Raw genomic sequence first — 8,019 nt, 5'->3', positions numbered from 1 at the left:
AGATATGTGGCAATACACAGATTCATGGAGATGGGCAAGTTTGGGATATAAGAGCAAGCTAGAAATTCTTGCTTAAGCTACTGGCCGAACAGTATTGCAAATAATTTAGATTCTGAGTGATTGTTTCAGTTCTGGACAGCGGAGAACATACAAACAGCCTCCTACAGCACCCAGCCATTAGCAGCAGTGAACACAGATGACAACACAAGTGGAGGACACAATTTTATTTTCATTAGGTCAGGGTATAAAAATTGGGGTGGATAAAAATACTGCAAGTCTGTTGTAATTCAACAGAAAAGAGTATCTATTTTGTGGTGGATAGATAGTATTGTTTGATTTTCTAATCCATAGTAATGAAGGTCTGGATGTCTATTGTTCAGATGACTTTAGCATTTGAACTTGCAGACAAAGGAGTAAAGTGAATCACAGTTTTCATCTTTCCATTTCTTGTATGCTACAAATTAATGAAAAAGGTCAGATACAGACAGTGTGGTCTCATCTGGTTCTAAGACTCAAGATAGGAAATAAGAACACTTCTATTTCTTGCATAAGTAACCCTTTCTCTTTCTGCACCCTGAGGTCTGTCCCCAGAACCAAGATGAAGAGGTAAACAACAATATCTTTTCCTCATACCTGTGTTTGAAGTCAGTGACACACAAAAACCATGATTTTTCATGCTTGGAGCTCCAGTGGCCCATGATTTATAGAGAAACAGAGATCTACTGCTCCAGTGCCAATGTCGGTTCTACAGTGAAAGAGTCAAATTGAGCAAATGTTACTCAGAATTTTGTAGAAACTTGGGCCATGTGCATTTTAAAAAATGGACCAAAATATAGAACAAAAATAAAGATCATACTCCCTTTAAGAACCATAGTGTTTCTTTGCTTTTGTGCTTTCCTGAAATATTCATCTCTTCCACTGTCCCTCAGAGAAGTACTCTGAATTTTACAAAGAACCATAAATGTGTATCACAGAAACTGCTCCTAGAGTTTTTTGAGCATAACACTAGATAGGACTGGTTGGATTGGTAAAGCAACAGATACACCAAAACAGGCAATAAATTATTTTCTTCTGTCATCCCAAAAGGATTCTCTTCTAACACAGAAATCTACAAGATATGCTATAAATAGTAATGAGTATGTAAAAAAAATCTCAGTAAATACAATACAATTTTCCATGAATGCATGGGCCTTTAAAGAAGTTGAGCCCCAGCTATCTCCATAATAACCTGCAGTGAACCTCAACATGCTCATATATTCTAGCATCCACAAACACATTGCTTTTCTATACTTGTTGTAAAATTGGCTTTTTACAATCTAGACTTGATTCTCCCACTTCCCCTTCACCTGTTTATTAGGAGATAAGGGGCCACATACTCACATTTTTGGGGTCATAGAGTCCAGTCCAGACATAGGCATTTGTAGTACCACTCTCCTTAACCAGAGAAGCCACAAAGTTGCCCTCGGCCTGGCTGAGCACTGACACCAGGTGCCCCGAATTCTTATTCTGGCCAAAAAGCTGTAAGCATGCAGACAGAAAATAGATTGCTCAATGGAGAAAAGCTGTTTTGAACAATATACTAGCCCCACTAAGGAATGTTTGAGGAAAAGAACAATGTAGAAATGCTCCTGATGATACTGTGACACAGCCTTAAGATTTCTGTCCAGAAAATTCAGAGTAAAAGTTACCAGCAAGGGACAAACTCAGGTAGGTGGGGCAAATAGGTGATCAACCCTATCTTATGAAGTGACTAGAAAAGACGAACACTATCTTCAGAACCTTCCTCTTCTCATATTTCTCTTTTCACTTACATTTGCCTCTCCACAGGCCAAACGTCTTCAACAAAGTAGTAGCAGTAGGAACTATAGGCATTAGCACCTTCTGGGCAGTTGATCCTGGCAGAAGGAAGATCGTTCTTAGGTATGGGCAAGCCTTCTTCAGCCTTTCACCTAGAGAGTGTGAGAGGAGAGTGAAGGAGATGCTGAGGACTGGACAAAGCCTGGATGCTGAGATACCTGTCATTGAAGCAAGCCCCTCTGTCGGCATGCAGGGATGTAAGACAGGCAGTAGAGTGACCTCTATCTTCCTTTCTTACTTTTCATTCCTAACCTCTCAAGTTTAAAAAAAATGTTTTGTTCTATAACAGAATGCAGATTCCTAGTTCCCATATCCCTGAGTAGGAACAGAACCCTTCCAAGATCTCAAGATGTCTATAGGGGTGAGGGGGGCTAGCGTGAGCAACCCAAAGATGTGTGACACTAGAGCAGGACAGTCTGTGAGTTCTGGAACAGGGTAGGCAGCCTCACATGACATGTCACACACCTGCTTGTGACAGCAATAAAACAATTTAAGATTTAGACAACTTAGATGTCTTCTCTAGCATGCCACTACATAAGAAATGAAGGCTGAACTCCTTTTTTTCTATCCTTGTATTTTCCTCTTCTACCTTTTCCTTTTTTCAAATTTCATATTGTGTACTCTTTTCTCCCTAAACTTTACCATTTATGGAATCATGATTTGGTGGTTTTATCCACTTCCCTAGATGGCAGAATCCTATGCAGCATGCCTACTCCTTTCTTGACCCTCATCTTCCTAAACTGATCTGGACAATTTTGCCTTTCTCACTAACAGAAAGTTTATTCTGACTCCTTTCTTAATACAGTTTTTGTGTGGTTATTTCAGTTTTGGATGGCCAGTATGAACAAGTGGCTCCTACCAACAAATTGGCACCCACATGGCCAACTAAAATTCATGTAATAACTCGAGAAAGCTTAAAAATTAATTCTAGACTCCAAAGAACAGAGTAAAGCATGGCTTCCTAGTGCCATTTTCTTTGATAGGCTCTGTTTGCTAGAAGCAAGCAGAGGCATGACTCCTTTAAAAGAGATTTTCCTCACTCAGCAGCAGCAGCAGAAAAAAAAAGTCTGGCTGTTTTGAAATGCAGGCTTTCTGGGATGTACTGTCAGCATGACCTTTGTCTCTCTAGGGAGATGGAACATCTGAATGGAGTTTGTAAACAGACTGCTGCAGCTTCTTTACTGGTGACATGGACTGGCTGTGTGCTTGGAAGTGAGGCAGTGTGAATGGCTCTCCTAGACAGTGAACAGCTCCACCATGCTGGACTGGGTGGGGCAAACAGGCACTGCTGTTTTTCTTAGAAGAAGTGCAGCTTAAGGTTTTAAGAAAATCCTAGCAGTTTAATAGAGCTCCTGGAAAATAAAGAGTTACAGATATACAATAGGACAGATTTAGACATAAAAGACCTCTAAATTGGTCACAGTGCTAGATAAGGGTATGTAGCCTCAGAAGAGAGAAGAAAAAGAGTATAGAGAATTGGAAAAGAAGTAGATGATTCTTTAAAAAATGGTAAATTCTTTAAACAGACAGAGTATAGATAGTCATAGATTAAAAGAAGAAAAAAAAAGCCACATAAAAATGAAAAATTCACAGAGTCTAGATTATATATATTATTGTCTTATCTTTGAAGTTATTGACTGTGAATGAGCTAAGGACAGAAAGACCTTTCACTGTCTGGGCTGCTAAGCTAAACCAGTGTGTATATTATAAACGTAGCATGACTTCCAAATTTAGGTCTAAGGATATGTTGTTTTGGAAAAGAAGTTCTTCTCTTGTTTTCTCAGAGGATGAGAACCTATGGGTTGCTTCCAGATTGGTGTGGTTTGATGGAATAAGAACTCCCTGAAAGGTCACCTTGAATACCCTTAAAAATTACTTTGCCCACGTACTGACTGAGGTAAACCTAGCACACAGGATAAACCATGAAATACCTGATTAACAGTTCCCCCAATCAGCAGGAAGCAGAATGAACAAAATTACACCCATATTCCCAAATATTGTCTATAGATGCTTGTTTACATTTAAAGGGGAATACAATATAGAAATGAATAATTTGCATTGGAATGAATCTTGGTTTATTCATAGAAATTTAAGGTCAATTTTGTTATATGTATATGCATTTCTGATCTTGATTAAGGTATTGTGTTTGTGTAACTCATTTAAAAATATAATGTATAATTAAGAAATATAAGCTAATAAATACTCATCTATAATAGTTAAGCTTTTAGTCATTTTAGTTAGATTTTCTAGATATGTAGAGTTATATTTCAGTTAGATAGGTGCTCTTCAAATCTCTCAGAAACTTTTAGAATATGGCACTTAAAATGTTTTAATAACTTAGGACTTTTCATGACAATGAGACATGTCTACTCCTAATAGCACCAATTGCTTCAAGAGGAAGATGGGCATTTTTAAGAGGCTCCTCATCCATTTGGGCAAGAAACTGCTCTTGCCTTGACTGCTTAACTGGACATGCAGGACCCACAGAGAAATGACTATTGAACTTTCCTAAAGGTGAGACGGTTCTTTGGTTTTCCTGCTTCATGAAAGAGTCTGCCAGACATTCTGCAGGACACAGAAGAAAGTGAACAACAAACTGCCAAAGTAAGTGGAACTGTCTTTGAAATTTCCTGCTTTATGGAAAAATTTGCTGGACACTATGGACCTGTAGGACAAAGATGAAGGCCCCAAAAGTGCAGAAGAACTTTGGGTGACAGTTTGGGCAGCATGATGTCTCTGTCAATTCTAGGGTATTATTTTGTACTTCCTTTTTACTTAGGTAATATTATATCCTTCTGGTGTCTTTAATGGAGTTGAAGAGTTTATAGTTATAGTTTTGCTTAGTTATGACAAAAGATAAAGTAGATATAAATATTGTAACTGTAATTCTTGTTTGATACCTCTTTTGTTATATGTAATTTTACTATGTTAAAGTTAAAATCTTCCTTTTTATTTAAACAGAAAAGGGGAGGTGACGTGGTAGTCCCTCTGTGTGCTGTGATTACCACTAATGAATAAAGAAACTGCTTTCAACTTATAACAAGGCAGAACTTAAGTAGTCAGGGAAATCTAGGCTGAATGCTGGGAGGAAGAAGGGCAGAGTTAGACAGAGAAGCAATAGAGCCACTACCAGAGTCACCCATGCCAAATAAGCCACTGCTACATGGCAATACACAAATTAATAGAAATTGGTTAAACTAATATGTAAGAGTTAGCCAATTCAAATCTAAAACTAATGGACCAAGTAGTAATTTAATCAGTACAGTTTCTGTGTGGTTATTTTGGCTCTGCGTGGCCAGGATGAACAAGTGGCTCATTACAACATCCCTACCTCTTCTCTTCTATCTGCTTAGAATTCCCACCTTGCCCTATTCTGTGCTGCAACAGGTCAAAAGCAGATTCTTTATTAGTCAATGGTATTCACAACATACAGAGGGGAATTCTACATAACAAAATATTTAAGAATAGAAGAAAAATAGGAGGAGTTGTATCTCTGACTGTTGTGCCTGATCTTGGGACTCTTTTCCTCTTATTGGGTTGTCTAGTTCAGTTTCAATATGAGATCATTTGCCTTGTCTTATTATATTTTGCTTTGTTGTGTTTGGTTGCTATCTCTTAGAAGTCTGCTCTTTTCTAAGGGGAAAGTGATGGGGAGCAAATCTGGGGGAGATGAGAGGAAAGTTAGGGGGAGAGAAGGGAGATGAAATTGTGGTCAGGATGTATTATATTACAGAAGAATCTATTATCAATTAAAATAGAACGAAAGAAATGAAAATGTCTCATAAGTCAGGTTGTAGGTCAGCCTGTAGGGAATTTTTTTAAATTAGTGATTGACCGGGGGGTAGGCTGTCTAATCCAATTTAGGTGGTGCCATCACTGGGCTGGTGGGCCTGGGGTCTATAAGAAGGCAGACTGAATAAGTCATGAGGTCAAGCCAGTGTTCCTGCCCTGCTGAGTTTCTGCCTTCACTTCACTCAGTGGTAGACTGTAACCTGGATATGGAAGCTAAAATAAACCCTTTCTTCCTTGTCCACCCTTATGAGATGGGAATCATGAAGAAAAGCCACTGACACTAATCTTTAAAAATGAACAACAATAAACTTAAACAAGGACACTGCAATGAAAATTAAAAAGCACTGAAGAAATTTGAAAAAAAAAAAAAAAAAAAAGATGTTCCCAGGTGTCCAATTCCCATGATCCTGAAAAACAAAGAGAGCAAGAAAACATCTCCCAGGAATTGTGCAAATTAAAGATGAAGTAACCAAGAAAGGAAAGATGAAGGTACCCTGGAGAATAATTAAGACTTGTGTGGGGAAAATGAAGAAAAAAGACTCAAAAACAGTGAGGAGAATTCCTTTCATTGGTGATGAGCCTTAACTCTTAACTCTACCTCAAATAAAAACTGCCAATTCTTGCCTATACAGAGTCTGAAGGTGGCTAATAAGGATGGCAAAAGATGATCAGAACTCTTTCAATAGAATTTAATAACAAAAATGCCTGAAGAAATTTGATATATCACAAATATGCTGTATAGGAACTTATACTTCCTCTACATTAAAAAAAATAGTATAGGGCATGTCTACTTTAAGGACCCAGTCAATTCTTCAAATTAATGTGCAAATATATAAACATACTTATGTACTTTGTGTATACACATATATGTATATATTAAAATGTTCCTTTATGTTAAGGAAGATCTTTGGAAAATAACTTTCTGATAAGTAGTCCGTTATATTTGTTAAATTCTTTTATTGGTTTTATGAATTGCTGTTGCTCCATGATGGTTCTCTTTGCAACTGCACACTTGTGACCTGTGCCTCTTTGCAGGCCTTTATTGTTCCTCCTGAGTACTCAATAATTTGGATCTTGATTCATGCATTTCCAATGTAACTTAAGGCTTAACACATTTACCACTTTGTTAAAGGATTTAGCTTTAGATTTAGGTAACTTGTACATATCTTTGTGCAAACTTTGAGTAAAGATGCTGCATTAAAGCCAATATTCTTTCTAGAAACTTCTCCATTTCACGAATATCACTTCCCAATTTTGGAATTTTTTTCAAATTTTCCCAGGAAAAGAAACAATTAGTAGACTAAAGAAACAACCTGAAGAACAGCAGAAAATTTTTTACCATTCATGTACTTGACAGTGAATTGGTATCTAAAATATAGAAATGTCTAAGAAAATTAAACCCAGAAATACCAAAAAAAAAAAAATCCAATCAATAAGCAGACTAGTGCAATGCTCAGACATTTTCCAAAGGAGCAAGTACAGTGGCCAATAGATACATTTTAAAAAGTTAAATAGCCCTAAGCTTTGGGGAAATGCAAAGTAAAGTACATTGAGATGCTATGTCACTCCTGCCAGAATGGGGCTGTCATTAAAAGAGCAAGAGTAGTGCTGACACAACAGAATGACATTTGCAGAGTGTAATATTGGGTTGACAGAACTGAGATTGGCTGCCACACATTATCAAATTCCTGTGTCTACAATGGTTCTATTGTAATGCTTTACATAGTTCATTGGTCCAAGAACCTGAAAATAGAGACGAGCATCTTGAACTTTATCTCATTGCATATATGTATATATATGTAGTTAACAAATAAGAGATTTCTTCCAAAAAAAAATGAGAACAAAAAAATCTTTCTTTGGGAGATCACCATATTGTTTTATGTGCACTGAAATGTTTCCCAGAAATGATAACTTTTGTAGCTGTGCAATGGGTTGCATGTGTCCATTTCAAGGTCACCTTTTCTTTTGGGGGGTGGCGTTTCAAGACAGGATTTTTCTGTAACTTTGGAGCCTGTCCTGGAACTAGCTCTTGTAGACCAGGCTGGCCTTGAACTCACAAAGATCCACTTGCCTCTACTTGCCACTTTACTCTGGGATTAAAAGCATTTGCCCCCACCATCTGACAGCAAGTTCATCACCTTAAAGATTTTAAATGCTCAGCACTCTTTTCTGCTTCCATCAAAAGACAAAGGACTAGATAATTCTAAAATCTTACTTGGCTATTCCAACCCATTTTTGCTGTATCCTAATCATAGTGTTTAAGAAAAAAATCTTGGAGGAGAATGTTTTGTTCTTTGATTGTAAAAAGAAAATATTACTGAAAAAGAATCAAGAAAAATCCCAAAACCAGATCATCCAAGGACAGTACAG

At 37.3% G+C, this 8,019-nt stretch overlaps 1 pseudogene; it reads right to left on the bottom strand.

Moving 5' to 3' along the window:
• Positions 1-386: 386 nt before the first annotated feature.
• LOC130873873 (lithostathine-2-like) lies at positions 387-7,882 on the bottom strand (annotated as a pseudogene).
• Positions 7,883-8,019: the final 137 nt, after the last annotated feature.

This window comes from Chionomys nivalis, chromosome 1 (assembly GCF_950005125.1).
Source record: "Chionomys nivalis chromosome 1, mChiNiv1.1, whole genome shotgun sequence".
In the NCBI taxonomy this organism is placed as follows: Eukaryota; Metazoa; Chordata; class Mammalia; order Rodentia; family Cricetidae; genus Chionomys; species Chionomys nivalis.
This window is presented reverse-complemented; position numbering and strand designations above follow the sequence as displayed.